Source organism: Hemicordylus capensis, chromosome 8, assembly GCF_027244095.1.
Source record: "Hemicordylus capensis ecotype Gifberg chromosome 8, rHemCap1.1.pri, whole genome shotgun sequence".
NCBI classification, from domain to species: Eukaryota; Metazoa; Chordata; class Lepidosauria; order Squamata; family Cordylidae; genus Hemicordylus; species Hemicordylus capensis.
The window spans coordinates 30869232-30887724 of NC_069664.1; positions in this window are offsets into that span (position 1 = coordinate 30869232).

An 18493-nucleotide genomic window follows, 5' to 3' on the forward strand; every position below is an offset into this window, starting at 1 on the left:
TAAAATGCATGGCTTGCTCTTGGGGGGAAGGTAAGATACTCAGAATGGTTTTTTTAAAAATCCATTTTGATTAATCTGGGAAGAAAACATTTATTTAGAAGGACCCTAAAAGGGTTGAGCAGCATTTTGAAAGAAACACACACCAAGACAGACTGCACATGACAGAATTCTGGAGGTACAGAAGACGTAAGCTGCTTTCTCTCACTGGGTCAAATTCTGTTGGTGCAGAAATGTGCAATTTTGGCCCCAATCCAGAGCAAGGTAACTGCATCAAACTGAAATTAATGAGTCAAGTTACTCACAGCTAACTCCCATTGATTTCATTGGGATTTAAATAGGACTATTACTCTCTGGATGGAGTTTGACGTAACTCAAGAATACTCCTCCTCTCTCTGACCTCTGAAGTCTTTCTCCTGAAAAGATACCAGCAAGATACCTTTAAAGGTCACTGCTTAATCTATCTGTGACAATGATCTAGGCAAAAGCAAAGATATCACACAGCTGCCTCCCAAAGCATTCCTGTTCTGTATTAATTCCCAGAAATTGATTCACTTCTTAAAGATCCATTTAAAGTGCTGAGAGCATATATAGAGATTAATTTAGGGCAGGGATTGTCAAACTTGGGTCCCCAGATGTTGTTGGACTTCAACTCCCATCATACCTGGGCTAGGGAATGATGGGAGTTGTAGTCCAACTTCATCCTGGCACCCAAGCATGAGAACTCCCAATTTAGGAAATTATCTGTCACAGAATGTGGTGATGGGCCAGTCATTTTGGTGGGTTTTAAAGGGTGATTAGACACATCCATGGAGAAGAGATGTCTATGAAGGGCTCGTAGTCATGGTGGACAGATAGAACTCTGGGCCAGTCACTTCTCTCTCAGCCTAACCTACTTCACAGGGTTGTTGTGAAAGAGAAACTCAAGTATGTAGTACACCGCTCTGGGCTCCCTGGAGGAAGAGCGGGATATAAATGTAATATAATAATAATAATAATAATAATAATAATAATAATAATAATAATACTATGCTCTGAACCCCGCAGTGATGTAGATAGGCTATACCTCCCTCGCAGCTCAGGTGAAAGAGAAATGCTGCAAGTCTATCAAACAGTAGAGGAGAAAAGAGGCCTTGAAGAATATAGAAAGGACAGTGAAGAAGGGAACAGCCTATATTCTGTGACAATATCTATAATAATAACAGCAACAACATTGATAATAAAATTCAGCTATCCCAGGTCCTTGGGAAGGACTCGATGTCTGGATAAAACAAACCAGTCAATTACACCTGTCTGACTGTGTAAACAAGAATAATTAAGTTATACAGTTCTTAGAGGTCTTTCACACTGAAACTCCATGGATAAATAGATTGGGAGTGAGCCCTATTGAAAATGAGACTTACTTCCTAGTAAACATGCACAGGATACTCCAGTATGTTCCAATTATTCCGCTCTATATACAGTTGAGAATTAGTTATATTTCCGTTCTGCACCCTGAAAACTTCCACACTCTCACAAATGCATAAAATTTGTTGAGTCCAAGTCACCTTAAGTGGCACAGCAGGGAAAAGGTTGACTAACAAGCAGAAGGTTGCTGGTTCGAATCCCCACTGGTACTATATCGGGCAGCCGTGATATGAAGATGCTGAAAGGCATTATCTCAGACTGTGTGGGAGGAGGGAATGGCAAAGCCCTCCTGTATTCTACCAAAGACAACTACAGGGCTCTGTGGGTGCCAGGAGTCAAAATCGACTTTATGGCACACTTTACCTTTTACCACATTATCAGCTTACCTTTTTCCATTCTGAGAGCAGACCAGAAATCTGGAGTAAGCCTTGTTCCTGCCAAGGACAGCTTCAGCACCATGGACAGAGCCCTGGGAATTGCAGCAAACTGGGCAGGCAGGAAAAGGCTCCTCTCTGTGTCCTGTGCAGCTCCACCGTTGAATGGTGGTTAGATGTTCAAAAGCATTTCTCTCTCTCCATAAATTGCTGAGCATAGGTGGGGGCACTGGGCCCCAACCAAGTCCAAAGCAGCAAAAAGCAGAGGGAAATTGGCAACTTCTCTTGAGTTGGAAAATACCAAACAGGAGTGGAGGTTAACAGCAACTCAGTCTCTGCATTCCTGTCCACCTGTCACTTGGAACATAGGAACAGAGGAAGCTGCCTTCTCCTGAGTCAGACCATTGGTGCATCTCACTTAGTATTGTCTACACAGACTGGCAGCGGCTTCTCCAAGGTTGCAGGCAGGAGTCTCTCTCAGACCTTTCTGGGGATACCAGGGAAAGAACTTGGCATCTTCTGCATGCAAGCATACAGGTGCTCTTTCCAGAGTAGCCCCATCCCCTAAGGAGCATATCTGACAGCACTCACACATGTAGTCTCCCACTGAAATGCAAACCAGAGTGGACCCTGCTTAGCAAAGGGGGCAATTCATGCTTGGCCTCGCAAGACCAGCTCTCCTCTCATGTGGCAGGAACCACTGCAATACTTTGCCCCTCTCACACTCTCTAGGCCTCTATTGCTACAGACAGAAACCCATCACTCTTGCAAGAAAGAGGGTTGGGTCAGAATGGCCCTTTGGCCTCTGGGCTCCTCTCAGAAGGAGGTAGATCTCAGTCATGTGGCAAAGAGGGAGGGCAAGGCAGGCAGGAAGGCAGCAGGACTTGGGCACAGGCGGGAGAGGAAATGTGTTAGGTGCAACTTTGGAGGAAGCTGCAGAACCCTCGCAGTTGACAAGGGATGACTGTAGTTTGATTCTCCCCCTATGGCGGAGAACCACCCAAATGCCATGCAGTGTACTTAATTTTTAAAAACCCACTCCAAAGTTGCACCAAACACATTTCCAATAATTTTCCTGGGAGAGTTCTGGTTCAGCGACAGGCAGGCGGGGCAGGCAGGCAAGGGGTGGAGGCCCAGAGACAGCAGGTGCGGCTGAGGATGGGTTGGAGTCAGGTACCACATCAGGGGGTGAGGAGCAGAAGGCCAGATGCAGGTGGCCTGGGCTAGGATGGGTTGGACACTGGAGTAAGTGAGGCAAGGCTACTCATTGCTAGAAGTTGCTCAGCTTCTGGGATGGCTTAGAGTAGGCCTGCTCAATTTAGGCCCCCAGCTGTTTTTTGGACTACAGCAACCATAATCCCCAGCGTAGCCAATAGCCAGGGATTATCGGACCATGGTTTTCCCCGTGCCACTCTATGGATGTGAAACTGGACTTTGAAGAAGCAAGATAGAAAAAGTATTTATGCTTTTGGACTTTGGTGCTGGAGAAGACTTTTGAGGAGACCATGAACAGCCAGGAAAACAAACCAATGGATCATAGAACAAATCAATCCAGAATTCTCACTTGAGGCACAAATGACCAGGCTCAAACTATCATACTTTGGACACTTAGTTGGTCAAGGAAAAGTTTCCATGTAGCTTGGCAGTACAAGGCAACTTTTAAAGAAACCTCATTGGCCATGACTCTCATTTGGTGGTCTTTGTTCCATTCAGTTCTGTTTGCAGTCTTCATTCACTGGCCAAACAGTATCAGTTTGTCTCAATGGGTCCAACACTGGTTGGACTCTACAGCCAGTGCGCAGCTGAACAGACAAGCTTTTCCACAGGAAGACTGATGGAAGGTATGGAATACACCCACTGAGATTATTTTTGTTCCAGCTAGACATCAATGCACAATGTTGGCGAAAGTCAACACTGTCTTGGGAAGAGCTTAGATTAAATCCAGGTGCTTCCCAGAACCACTGAGCATTGGGCTGTCATGGTGAACATCTCACCAGAGCCTTCACCTGCAGGAAAACTTCAGGATGACTGGCAGGTGGGAGCCAGGCGGGGGCCAAGGTGGGCTCTTGGTAGCAGGGCCAGCAATAATGCGCTGATGATCTGTAAGTGGCTGGCTATTGATGAGGTGTCCAGCTAAAGAGTTAGTAAGACACTAAATCAGCCCCATTGATCCTAGTGAGATCGATGGTGCTACAGACCTGATCACTGCAACGGGCAATTAAGAACCGCTGGAATGAGCTGCCTTCATGTAACATCAAATGCTTCAACAGACAAATCCAATTGGCAGATCGATCCGGCCCTTCCTGGCGCTGTGACAAGGTGTGTGTCTCTGCCGTGCGTCCATGCAGGATGCAAGAGCAGGAGTGAGGATGTATGGGCATCCTTGTGCTCAAGAGACAGCCTCTCCCAACCCACCTGCAGGTCTCTGTCGATGTGGGTGGGGCAGGCTCCACTAGTGAGGACTTGCCCAGGCTCAGAGTTTGATGCAAGGGCCAGAAGAGGAGCCCCGCCCAAAGAGGCCCCAAGGTTGGGTTGCCCAATGGATACTGGCCCGGTCTGCTGGTGAGGAGGGGGATTGAGCCAGACTGCTCAGGGATGCTCCCTACAGCTAAAATGGGAGGCTCACATTTTGGGTGGTCGTTTTTCAGTCCCCCTTTGCATCTGGTTTTAGGAGGAGGTGCAGCTGCCTTGCATTTTTAGGATCTCGATCCCCCCCCATTTCTGGCTCAGGAAGGTCTCAATGGTGGTGCAGCTTTACCCAAGAGAGCAACTCCTCCAAGAATTCCTTCCTCACTTGAGCAGCAGGATTAGTCAGATCCTGTGCCTTCCTGACCCTGAGTGTACCATCCAACCCAATTCAGTTCATCCTCCAACGTCTGTTCTGGATTTGGTGTCACCACGTTGTGGTGTATATTAGCACCAGGGACCTGAAAGGGTTAATCTGGTATTCCGACTTTCTTTACATTTTACTAGTCTCAGCCCTAGCTAAACAGTCTCTGACACCTAGCCTTACTGTAAGGAATAATAGGGAAAATTCAGTTTCCAAGAGCAGAAGACCCTTCCATTGGAAAACAGCAAAGTTCAGAATTTGGGATTTTAAAGTTTGGAGAACTGAATCCAAGCTAATGTCTTTAAAAGGGGTTTGGACAAATCCATGAAGGAGGTGGCGGCTTATCAATGAATATTAGCTATGATGGCTATATGGAACTTCCAGACTCAGAGGCAGTCTACTTCTACCATTAGTTGCTGGGGTGAGCAACAACAGGCAAGGACTATTGCCCCTAGGAACTCCACAAGCTAAGCTTGGGGGCACCCATTTGTAGGAAATAGGATGTTGAATTGGGTAGGCCTTGCTCTGATCCCAAAGGATTCTTCTTCTGTTTTTATGCTCAATCTAATTTTAAGTTGAGGCCTGTCAAGGGCAGCCGGACTTCTTGCTCCTTGAGTATCTCTTGCTGGTTCACCTGCTTGTGCCCATGAGGACAGGTTGATCTTCAAAGAGTGGGCAGGCAGGTGGTGACCTTGCCTTGTGAATGGAGGTTGGACGGAATGGCTCACGGGCGATTCCACCCAGCCTGTTCGCATGTCCAAATTCTCCTACATGTGATGTATCTCCGTTCCCTTCTAACAGGAAAGGAACTGTATGGAGAATGTAACGTGCGCTCAACCTGCACTGGTCCAGTGGTAATTCCTAATATCTTGCACAAAAATGTAGCCACAACAACAAACACCACTGCTTGGATCCTGCGGCCAGGGTGGGCTACATGTTGTGCTCCTCACATCCACGCATTTCTGAGGACTGTCAGGACACTTCACATGCAGGAGACCGCAAAGAGACCCCTGGACTCTGCAGAAAGCTTCTTTGCTAAGAGAGACACTCAGGAAAGCATTGAGGCTGTGAGGGCTCCAGCGAGATGCTCACGTTTCCCGGACTGTCCACACGATGGCAGTGCTGCCCAGAGATTCTGTGGCACGCACGCATGCTCACCCACAGAGGAGAGGATCGATCTTCCACAGCAGGTATCGTCTCCCAGCCTCACTCCACTCGGCACAGACGTAGCCAGAAAGACTCTACCTCCCAGAGAGCTGGGAAAGTCAGCCCTGGAGTAGTGGGACAAAATACACAAGTGGGGTTTGTGAGAAAGGGCTTTGAGGCCTTGGTGGATTGATGCTGAGCATAGCCAGTATCAGAGCCTGATGGACTCAGCCCTGATTGTTTGGGCCACCAGACAGCAACGACATTAGGACAGATGCATGAATACATCTGATGAGAAGTCCTAGTCCTGTAGAAACCTCCCTATGATCAGATAGCTCCTAATGGAGTCTTGCTAACAATGTCTCAGTATACTGGCCTCAGGCTGATAAGCACAAGGTACATCCTCTCCATAGAACTCTCTGCTACCCAAAGATTAGGGACTAGAACCTTTAGATGGAGTTTAAGAGTCAAGATTTGAGAGGGGAGACGTGATCCTAGCAATAGCAGGTGGAGAAATGACCAGGGGGCATTCCTACAGAATCCTGAAATTCGAAGGAGAGCTGGTCTTGTGGTAGCAAGCATGTGTTATCCCCTTGCTAAATGGGGTTCACCTTGGTTTGCATTTGGATGGGAGCACTGTAAGATACTCCCCTTAGAGAATGGGGCCATCGCTCAGTGGAAGAGCAGCTGCATCATGAGGAAGGCCCCAGGTTCAATCCCTGGCAGCATCTCCAGGTAGGGCTGGGGGGAACTCCTGCCCGGCACCTCAGAGAGCCACTGCCAGTCAGTGTAGACAGTACTGAGTTAGATGGACCAATGGTCTGACTCAGTATATGGCAGCTTCCTATGTTCCTGTGAATTGTCTCTCCCCAAAGACTTAACTGTCCACCAGTCCTAAATCTAAGAACTTGCTCCTAAATTGGCCATATTTACTCTAGCAGTGTGCCCAATATTCAGACTAGAAATTTCGTGGAAATCCTCACAGACACACACACTTAGACTGTACAACTAGGACCTTTCCCTGATACTTTTTGGGGCCTTTGTTCCCACGGCGCTGATGACTGCACCTTCCTGGGCGGTCCTACCCAATCAGGGATCACATAATGAATGAGGTGATGCCACAGTGGCCATAAACGAAGAACATGGGGTGATACAAATAGGTTTGGCTAATATGACAGGATCATCCGCTGCGGGGGCGCAGCAGGGAAGCAGCCTGCCTAGAGTGCAAGAGGCTGTGAGTTCAAATCCCCGCTGGTGTGCTGCCCAGACTGTGCATTTGTAGTCACCTATACTGGGCAGCAGCAGCAGCGATATTTTGCAGTGCTGAAAGGCGTGATCTCATACCACGCAGGAGGCGGCACTGGTAAACCACTCCTGTATTCTATGAAGAAAATCACATCGAATGTGATCGCTACGAGTCGACTCCGACTCGACGGCACAATAAGGCAGCATCAATGAGGGCAAATAAAGTCAATAAATGAAATGTACTAAATAGACAGACAGACAGATAGAGTGGAAGGTAAGTGAGGACAATTTAAACAAATAAGCCAGTATTTTAGTAAGGAGTGCCTAAAATCTCCAGACAGGGGGAGAAGCGGCTGAAATGGGTTCACAATGGGCCAGACAATGGGCAACCCTAGTTTCCTCCAAAGTAAATCCTAATGAGCACTATGAGACTTGCCGCCTTGTAAGCATCCTTACCACAGCAGTTTTCCTTTCAGTCCAATCTTAGGCATGCTTACTCAGAAGTGTGTCCCAGTGTTTTCAATGGGACTTACTCCCAGGAAAATGTTCTTAGGACTGTGGCTGTCATGTATTTAGCATCCCAGTAGGCCAGAGATTTCCTGAGGGTCAAGCACACAAAGAAAGGTTAGGGGTCTCTCTCTTTCTCTGTGCCTGACTGTTCTTGCCGAATGTGGAAAGGAATGGGATTCTCCCTCGGGTCACGCAGTACCTTGGCGATGAAGAGTTGGATCCGATGGCTCTCACCACCTTAGCAGGATCTCAGGGGCTGAATGTAGAGGAGGAGCCTCTTTTCCTGGATGGAGCTGCTGATTCTGTCTCTATTGCTCATCAATAATTTAAAGTATAAACAACACTTTACATTAAGTGACACTAATTACCCCCGCAGATTCCACGCAATTAACGTTTAACTGCATTTTAATTTTTATGGGAATATGCAGCCCGCCCGCGCACCCCCACCAGCAAGCCTAGTTCTCTAGAGCTCCGTGTTTTCCAGAGAGGGATCACTCTCTCTGCAGGGTTTGTTATTGTGCAGAGCAGAAACAGACTCCATGCAATCAGTTTTGTGTGCTGGTATCAACTTGAGGTTGGGCCCATGACAGTTTGGTTCCCAGGGAGAAAAATGCCAAATGCACCCACCCGTTCCACTGAATGCAGGATGCAATCCACCGGGAAGGTTCGCTTGGTTTTTTGTACAAGTCCCATTAAGAATATGACGACCCCCCTGCATGACCAGGCCAAACGCCCATCTAATCCATCATCCTGCGTCCTCCAGTGTCCAACCAGATGCAAAACAGGGCAGGATCCCTCCCCTGCTGTTGCTCCCTAGCAGCTGGCATTTGGAGCTAGACTGCCTCTGGTCCTGGAGGTTCCATTTAGCCATCCTGGCAACTAACCAGTAGACCTCTCCATGAGTTTCTCTGACCCCCATCACCACATCCCTTTGCAATGAACAGGAGCCACGCAAGAAAGCAGAGAGTGTGTCTCTCTCTTCTGCTCATCAAGCAGGGCCCTGAGGTTTTTCTCTGGGGGAGGGGAGAGGAGCCCAGAGCACCAGCAACAGGCTGTACAGTTGGCATCTAAATAAAAGGATCGCAAGCGCTGTGGTTAATGTAGTCAGTAAATAAATAAAGGAGGGCTTAAGCTTAGTGTACAGCAATCAGTTTAGAACTACAGGATAATTAACCCAGCAGGGGGCCGGAGCAGCCTATAGTCAGGTTTAAATGAACAAGTTCACTTTCATTGAGGCAAACTTGCGGGGCTCTCTGGGGAGCCAACGATGTCGAAAGGAGTCGGCGGAAGGCGCCGAGTGGAGGCTGTGTGGGCACGCAGCAGGCCCCCTGAACCGTCTCCCGCGTCTCTTGAACCCGGAATGGTTCTTCCTCTGGGATTCCCAGTTCCCAGCTAGAAGCAGCTAGTTTGGAGGCAATGCATGAAACTGGGCACTCCTGACATTTCACCCTTGCTTTTGGCATCACTGGACTGCAACCTGTCATGCTGTCCTTCTGCGCCCCCCCCACCCCACCCCGCCCCAGTTCAATCCGCTTCCCATCACAGCAGCTAGGCTTGTCAGCATTATGTGACGGAGCCCTTTCCCGCTCTGGAGTGAGTGCTGCTGGTCGCCATACTGCCAGGTCACTGCAGCCCAGCCAAGGGACTAGGAGGGTCTCCGAGAGAGCGAGAGCTAAGCTTGTGCAGCAAGCTCAGGCTTCGGCACTTGGAAGAAGAAGACCCTGCTCATCCGAATGCTAAACCAGCCAGACCAGAATACACTCCAGAGAAAGAGCCAGGGGCGGTCCTTTCATGAGGCAAGGAGGTTGCCTCAGGTGGCAAATTACTGGGCTGCCGGCATGGTGGCAAGTTGGCCCACCCCCGACAGCCGCCATCAGAACCGTGCTTCAGGACTGATTGGCCCGAGCACACTTTCCAGGAATTACTGCTCCTCTCTGTCCTGGCAAAGCTGGCAAAGAAAATGAGGAGAGAAAGGAGGCTGCCAGCAACTTTCCCTTCACGCCATCTCTTGCAGCACTTCCAAAGCGTACAAGGCTGGTTTGGAAAGGGGACTGGCCCCCACACCAGTGTCAAGGGCAAGGCAGCCTTTGGGGTGTCATCTCAGGCATCCCAGTACTCTGGGCCATCTTCGGAAGAGCACGTTTGCGTAGGACCATGGAAGGCCAGTGGGGTGGGCAAGGCAGAGGTTGGGGACGCTGCTCCAAGCCCACGAGAGGCAGTGGCCCAGGGGACACAGAATCCGGCCCCGCTTCCAGAAGGCCTGTGATGCCTCAGCCCAGCCCCGAGAGAGGCTGCAGTGGGGCAGTTCTGTCTGGAGGAGGAGCCGAGGGCCAGAGGCTGATGGGGCCCATGGCTGGGTGCCAGGTGGGACAGAGAAAGCCGAGGGCCAGAGGAGGAAGCCGCCGCAGGCTGGTGGCTGGGTGCCGGAGGAGACGAGGCAACTTGTGTAGCTGCTCCGGTGAGCTGCTCAGACCTCTGGGCTGGCTGAAGACGAAGTCTGTCGAGGAGGTGATGTGGGGCAACGTCAACCACGGCCAGGTTAGGCGTCTTTTTTCACAGCTTGAAAGGAATGTATTTCCCTTTCCCGGAATGATTTCCCCTTGTAGCATGGCAAAATATATAGCTCAACTTCATGGGGGAAAACCACAACAAGGAGACCTCTACGAAAAAGAATAAAAGCCACACACCAAAACAAGAGACGTGTAGCCAACGGCCTTCTTCATCGAGACCAAATGGCAAAGCAACTTGGCAGTGCCACACTGGGTGCCTCTTCTTCCAGGCAGCCAGAGCCCAAGGCCTTCCCTGTTTGCAACCGCCGTGACCCACCAACCCAGACGCTGGCCTAGCGCCTGCCTTCCATCTGCAACCCAGTTGCCGCTCTGGGCCTGTTGGAGCGGAGCCTCCCTCCCCACGGAGGGCTTAAAACAGCCACAAAGCCCCTCCAAGCTGGTATTGTCAGGCCCCCTTTCTATCCATTAGATCATATCTGGGTCAAAGAGCACACAAGGAGGGGAGAGCCCCCCTGCCACACAAAGTCTATTCAAGCCTGGCTTCTATTCACTAGCATCTTCTCCCCCAGCCCTGCCGCCGCCCCACAGCCAGAACATGTGACCCTCCTCCACACACACACACACACCCAAGCCTAAGTCCCTACCTTTTGATGTCCCTGAGCAGAAAGCGGCAATTAAATGTCGTCTACAAGAATACGCCTGAGTCAGCCTCCAGCGGGAGCCATTCAAGCAGGGACCAGGCAACAAAGGTGCACGTTTGGCCAACAGGGTGAAGGGAGAAGGAGAAATGAGGGGCAACCCCAGAGATCTGGGCCAGTGGGCTTACAGTGGTGCTTGTTTATGGGGAAGGCGGAAGTTCGGCGGTTGAGCACATCCTTTGCTTTGCATGCAGGAAGTCCCAGGTAAGGTCCAGCCTCCGATGGATCAGGGCTGGGCAAGCTCCCGTCTGCAGCTGTAGCCAGGGTGAGAGACAGAAGGGTCCAGCAGAAGGCAGCTCCTGATGTTCAAAGCACAGAATGTGGCATTTGGAGATGGCAGGGAGTCGCTGGCACTCGGGGACAATAAAGGGATATACAGGCCCATTCTGTGCATGTTTATTGGAACCCAGCTCCACCAAGTTCAATGGGTCTCCTTTGAACAAGTAGCTGTGCATCTGTTGGCTGTTCCCCAGGCTGAGGATATTGCATTCTCCTGTATTCCTGATGCACTAAAGTCACTGGTCAAAATCCACGCCATTAGGACAGCTCCACCTAATGGCATGGATGTTTGACCGGTGGCTTTAGAGCATCAGGAATACAGGAGAATTGTATTACTCCACCTCCTGCTATGGCTGTAAGAGAATCACTGGTGAATATTGTCCAGAGCTATATTTTGCTTGAAGGAGAATCTGGACCATGCTGAACTTTATAAATAAATAAATAAATGAATGAATGAATGAATGAATGAATGAATGAATGAATGAATGAATGTCAGGTTCCTTTAGAATCAACATCTCTGTTGCCTGTTCACAGCAAGTGTTGACCCTTGGCAACTGGAGTGTAGCAGTCTGCCACCATCAGCTAACAGTGGCAAGTCTCCCTCCCCACCCAAAACCCACCCTAAAGAGTTTCCCCTCCACTATGTGACTGTCCTGTTTCATCCTGAAACGGTCAGTGAATTTCACCAAAATTGCTTCTAGGAGAATTTTGGAGTAGGTGGAGAGAGAGATTTTATTTGATCGCAGTTTCTGTGCTTCTTATTGGTTTTATTTAAATCTTGTAATCTGCCTGGGGTGGGGGCCCCTTAAGAGACCAAAAGCAGGGCAGAAATATTTTAAAACACAGCCCATTTGAAAGGAGGCGAGGGAATGGAGCACGGAGCGCTGATCCCTCTGCGCAAGGAGAGCAAACAACAACAAGGCAAGAGACATCACAAACGACTGAATTAACTTTATTTTTTCTTCTAACTGCAGATTCAAGGTATACAACTGAACATTGCTATTTTCCTTATGAGACTTATAAATAAAAGTTACAAAAAATGTCCACTACAAAAAAATCTACTGTTAGTAGGGATGTAAAAAATATTCTCTTTGCTATAGAAGGCACAAACTTCACTTAGTGACAAATGGAGAGAAAAAAAACCTGCAGCAGTAAATTCTTTATTTTTTTAACCTTTTCTTTTTTCTTTTCCTCTGCCAGAAACACTGAAGGTTTACAAAGACCCACACCTGCGCCCTACACAGAACAGATGCAGAAGTGGATCACGGCAACTAGAAGGAGACGTCACAACTTTTTTCAGGGGGTGGGGGAAGAATCTGATTTATGTTGCATGGGGGCGTGTGGTATTTTTAAGCTAACGGTATCTGTGACTCTAGAGAAAACACAGAAACGGGACCCACAAGCAGCACTGCAAAGAAATAAAAGCAGAAGAGTATTTTGTACAGAAGGGGAAAAAATACATAATCTGGGGCGGGGGGAGGAAATAAAAACACAATCAAACGGGCACCTTCTAAAATTAGGCTAACAGGAGGTGCTGAGGTAGACTGAGCAAGGACAGCAATTTAAAACACTATTTTTTTTTAATACGAAGCAAACTGGCACTTGTGCTGTCACAACATTAAGAGACAAGCGAAACAAACAAACAAAATAATAATAAGCCTTATTAACTTTGCTTGGTCCAGAAGGACAACCTTGGTCCTCAGTGCTATAATATATATGGACATAAACGTCATGGAGACTTTACTGTGGCATCTTAGCCTTGAAGGTTCATGCACACTTTAACACTATGGCAAACAAATACTAAGATGCGCACCAGGTATGTAATGGGCACCCAAGTGCCAAAGGATGTCATGGTCGCGGGCAAGCACTTGTGTTGGTGACAGTGGGAGGGGTTTGGGGCCGGAGAAGCCTTGGGTTGTCTCTTCCCCCAACCTTGTCTCATGTTGGCGGGTTATCGAGAGAAGCACCCTTGCAGCAAAACAGAGGAGCAAGTTTCGGAGGGAAGGGCTCGGTGGGTGGAAGTGGCAGAATAATTATGGGGCAATTGGAGTGAAGATGCACAGAACGCTTGGCTGACGGCCCTTCACTTGGCAAAGTTCTTGTCTCGATTAGCACAATTGAGCAAGTTCTTTCCTGCTTTAATGAGGCAGAATTTCCACCAGGAGGAAGAACTTTGGGACTTGCAAGGGATGAAAAAGTACAGGCAACCAGGGGCTTTGAATTGGGGAAGGAAACACTGCTCTTTGTAAAATTGAGGATGACCTAGCATACCATGACATCCCTTAGCGAGGAAGTCTAACTCCTTCCCCCAAGGTACCAAATAACTGAGAAGACGTTGCAGCATTCCCCTCCCCCTTCTAAATCTGAAAAACAAAACCTGATTCAGGCACAAAGCGAAAAAACAAGTCATCTTTCAGAGTTGCGTCGAGGATTGTACTATATCGGCGCCTGTCTCACTTCCCAAACAAAGCAGCAAGAAAGTTCTCTCTCTCTCTCTCTCTCTCTCTCTCTCTCACACACACACACACACACACACACACACGATACAGCTTAATGCTTTCCATTTCTGACCTTTATTCCCAAAGCAACAGTAACAGCCAGCCAGGAATATACACTTGCAACGGGACTCTGTGCTGGAAGGAAACAAATGCGGGTGTGTCGACACAAGAAGGGCCCTGGATGTGGGCAAAGTTCGACTCAAGTCCCATTAGGCATCTGTAACTCAGCCACAGAAAACAGTGCTCAAGATGGTGACTTAAAGTGGGCATTATTCATGTGGCAAAAAGGGCAAATGCAATTTTACAACTGTCCTCTAAAAACCTGATGAGACTTAAAAGTGGTAGGAATCCCTTCATTTCCTTGCTAAATCCAGATCCAGTTTTGCCATTCATGGTCAAACCAGCCATTCCTTTCATCAGGGCTCAAGAAATTCACTAGTCTACTTGTCTGTGATGAGTGAAAAACAACGCCTGACGGGTGAAAAAAATCCCGACGAGTAATGTACCAACATAGCTCGATGAGTAAAATTTTTGTCAGGCTGGTGAACAGATCCAACATTTCTTGACCCCTGCCTTTCATCTGTTCACCACCACCACCACCACCACCACCACTCAAATGCAGCTTCACCCATGTTCTGTCATCTTTAACAATCCAACAGGCACAGACATCTCCTGCAAGCAAACAAAAAACCTGACCAAAGACACCAAAGGAAACATGGCGTCCCACCAGAAGAGAGAAAGATGGCTGCAAGATTAGACAGGTTGCTCTGCAATTGTGCTTCTATATTTGGAACTCACCTGCCCAAAGCTACAAGGGTCATTCCCCTAACTCAAATTCTCAGAGGTGGAAAAGCACATACAGATTAACCCACAATTTAAACACATCCCCTTCCCTTCTGATGCTGCTTTGGAAGCTGTGATCTCACCCTGATTTAGTTCCATCCTATGTGGCAACGGCGGATTTACAATACTGCATTATTATTTTATGTAATACTAAGTCACACACACACACACACACACACACACCGATTCCTGTTCACATTACAAAAGGAAGGGTGAGGAGGGGGTGGAGAGAACATCCTGCCAAAACCTGACACAGGGACTACGTGTTACAAAAATATCACACTTTGCAAATAATTTATCAGTCCAATACTTGGAGCTGTGTGAGCTGTGGAAGGGGGCAAGGAAGAGCGGGAACGGCAGAGAGGAATAGCGTCTCCTGCAACAAATCACCACTTTCTTAAAAAGAAGCAAAAATCAGGCAGGGGGCACATTGAGTCAACTTTGTGGCCAGCTCTGGCAAACGTGAGATTAGCACGTTGACTACATATTTCTCTTTCACCATGGGCTGCCTTAAATGACGTTTTTTTTTTTTCACATTATAAACAAAACTCTACTTAGCTATTCACACATTCAAGTTTAACTGTTTTCTTCCTTTACCAAATCGCTAAATTTTCACTAAATGGTGTCAATTCTCTCAACTGTTGCAATTGACATAGACGCTTCCCCCTACCCACCCCAAGTTTAAGGCCTTCAATTTTTGCCAACAGTTGAGACAGGATTACGGGTGGAAGGGACTGGACAGCAGTATAGAGACACGTCTTAAAAATTCCCTTTTCTCCCATCTACACAATGCTTCCCTATAACTTTCCCCCCATATATAAATGCAGCTAAATTACAAAATAAAATATACATTTGCAAATATAAAGCATGAGATGAAACAAAATTGAAATGAACATCACAAAGCAAAGGAAAAGAAAAACAAACCACAAATATTGCAAAATGTGCTTCTGTTAACTGCAAAATAAAAAATAAAATAAAAACCAAAAACTTAACAAGAGGTAGCTTTCAAGATAATACGACCCAGTATCCATCAGGCAGGTCATTCAAACAAAAATACCAATTTTGGTAATAATAATGCACAACAACCCCCCCTCTCCACGAAAAAAATAAGGCGGACATGGAAACCAGCATCCACGGCGCTTCTGCGGCTGCGTGGCGGCCCTTTGGCGCGCTTTACGACTGCACTCTCTCTCTCTGCGCAGGCTCCGCCACGCAGCCTTTTCAACAACCAACCCAAAATACATCCAAAAAAGCCAACACAAACAAGCTCATGAGGTCACAAGAAACCGAGGCAATTTCAAGTACAATGTGCTAAATGCAGAAATCATTTTTTTAAAAAACCACACAAATAAATCAAGAAAGCAACCACCAAGGAAAGCCCCCTGTAATCAGTCACTCCTTCACAGATATGAAACTGGGCCGAATGGTCAGATGGGTGGCACCACTGGTGGGGTGCGGGAGGGATAGGGGAGTGCCTCCTACTGAGGGCAGACCTGGAGAAATGCAAAGATGGGAGAGGCAAGAGAGTGTTGAAGAGGAGGTGTGAGCCAGGAGCAAAAAAAGTCAGCAAGGAGGCAGTGCCCACGGACCCAGGGAGCACATGTCAGCATCTGAGGGTCACAGATTCCTGTGATGGGTTTCTGTGTGGACCAGGAGCGGCTGTGCTTCTTCCAAGGCAGGGCTGCAAAGCGTCAGCCCTTCAGCTGCTGCTCAACTACAACTCCCATCAGCCCTGACAATTGGCCACTGTTGCTGAGAATGATGAGAGTGGTAGTCCAACCACAGCGGGAGGGCCAAAGAGGATGGTGAGCAATCCTCTGGTAGGAATCCCCGCCTAGGGACAGGGGCGGCCCTTCCATGAAGCCAGGCGAGCCAGTTGCCTCAGGGTGCAGTTCCTTGGATGCCCACCGCCATCGGAGCAGCTCTTGCGGACTGGCCAGGTCCCGGTGAGCTTTGCAGAGCGCTTCTCCTCACCCTCCTTGCAAAGCCTGCTGGGAGCACGAGGAGAGGAGAGGAGAGGAGGCTGCTGGCAAGCGCCTCCCCTCCCCACCCGCCTCCTGCGCCGCTCTCAAAGCTGGCCCAGGGCGGGTTTGGAAGGGGAACGAGGCCAGGCAGCATTTGGGTTGCACAGCTATCTATGTATTTCTTTCTTTTATCTACTGCCCGACTCTGAAGGCTCAAGGAGTCCGGGGCAACCCCTGCCTGTGGGTGACGTGGCCCTCACAGAGGCCGTTCTACGTGTCTCAAGCAAGCCTTTCCGCCCCAGCCCTCCCTGCTGCCTTTGGAAGGGAAGGAATCCCCACCCACCCCCCGCCACCACCACCACCACCAGAAGACACACTCGCACCATGCTGCTTCCACGCTGCTCTAGAGTCTTCTTCCACCCCTCTTCGGCTCAGGCTTCCAGCTTCCGCCTTCTACAACTCGTTTTAGTCTAGCTTATAGGATCGGGCATCCACTTGCTGACCGCTGCAGCAGGAACAAGGCCCCAGAGGAAATGGCTCCCTCCACTTGGCCGTCCCATTCACAGGCGGAGAAACGGGTGGGCAGGCTCATGGCAGGGAGCAGCCAGCACCAGGGCCTCACCAAGTGGCTGGCCATTTTTTAACACACCCCCCCCAATTCCTCCAAAGCAGAATATGTCCTGCTGGTCTGGCTGCAGCTTCCGAGGGAGAGAAAAAATTCCGCCTCCTGAAAGGAGGGCCGATTCTAGGCTGTGACTTTTGTCCCTTGTGAAACGAGGATTCCACCCGCTTTCCTCATCTGGAGTGCTCCGCCCCCGGTCTGAAGGAAAGGTTCTTCTGTGAGCACTTGCTTCAAGTAGGCCTGGAACCCGTGCCAAGCGGGAGAAGGGGGTCTGCCTCCCTCGTGGCGGCCTTTGGCAGACCACACCTGCCTGCCTCTCCGACCGCAGGACTGCTCCCTCTTTGTTGCGCAGGGGGCCTGGGAACGGGTACCGCAGGACAGGGCGGGACAAAGGAGAGACAACCTAAATCTCGGGGTGGGGGTGGGGGGAGCGGAGCGCGTGGGTCTGCCTGTGCCAGTGCTTCCCAAGGGGTCGGGTGCAGCAGTCCTGTGCACCGCAGTTCAACAAAGCATGAGACACCAGGGGGGGCCAGCATCTGCACACAGCTGGAAAGGCCCGGCTGCCTTCTGGGGCCAGTGGCTGGATCACTGCTAGCCACCCTGCCGCACAGCCCCTTGGGCTCAGCCATCCAGGGCACGGAGCTCCTGCCTGCATGGGTCTCCCCTTTCAGTTCAATGCGAGGAGCCATTCTGGGGGCAGAAAGGAATGTGTGGGCACAGAACGGACTCCCTCCGCTGAAGCCAATGGCACGGGGGAGGGACGCTTGGAAACGGAGAGCTCCACTTGGGCAAAGGAGCCCCCTTGCTCGCGGGACCAGGGCCACATATCCAGAGGCTGCTGGGTCAACTGAGGAAGAGGAGGGGGGGAGAAGCAGCTTTGTCTCTAGCTCCATCCCTTGAGAAGGCGGGCCACGCAGATTAATCAATGTGCAAAGTTATGCCATTTCCAACTGGTTTCTCTCATACAAATCCCATCCCCTCACTCAAAAAGGAAAGAAAGAAAAACAATGCATAGAATGGTCTTTGGTCAGGAGAAAGGGTCGCAGCTAGAGGGAATGTCTACGGGCAAGCTGGGGTCTCTTGTAAACTCAAACTGCCCTTAGCCATGATCCGCGGGGAACTGGCTTCGGGCTTGGCAGCACAACCTTGCTGCAAGCCGCGGGCCATGGCCAGATGCACCGGCGGCGGCATTTGTGGGGGAAAGCAGGATGACGGGACGCCGGCACCTCCGGGTTCTCCTGTGGGAGCCGCTCTTCGTTCCCTGCCACTGGCACCCATCGCCCCCAAGCAGCTGCCCCACGCCCGCCGAGAAGCCTCAAGACCAGGGAGGAAGCTGGGCAGCAGGGCGGGGGGGGGGCTCAACTCTGGGTCCCACCCGAGATTCCTGCTCAGGCCCAGCAAACTTTGCCAACCACACATGGCTTCAGGAGCACAGCCCTAGATACTCCCCGGCCCCCGGCCCAGAGAGGGGTGGGTGACAGGCAAGCGCTGGGCAGCTCGGTGGCCCTCAGGGCCCCGGAACAGCCACATGTGCACAGAGCAGTCTCCAGGGGATGTCTGTGCTGTACTG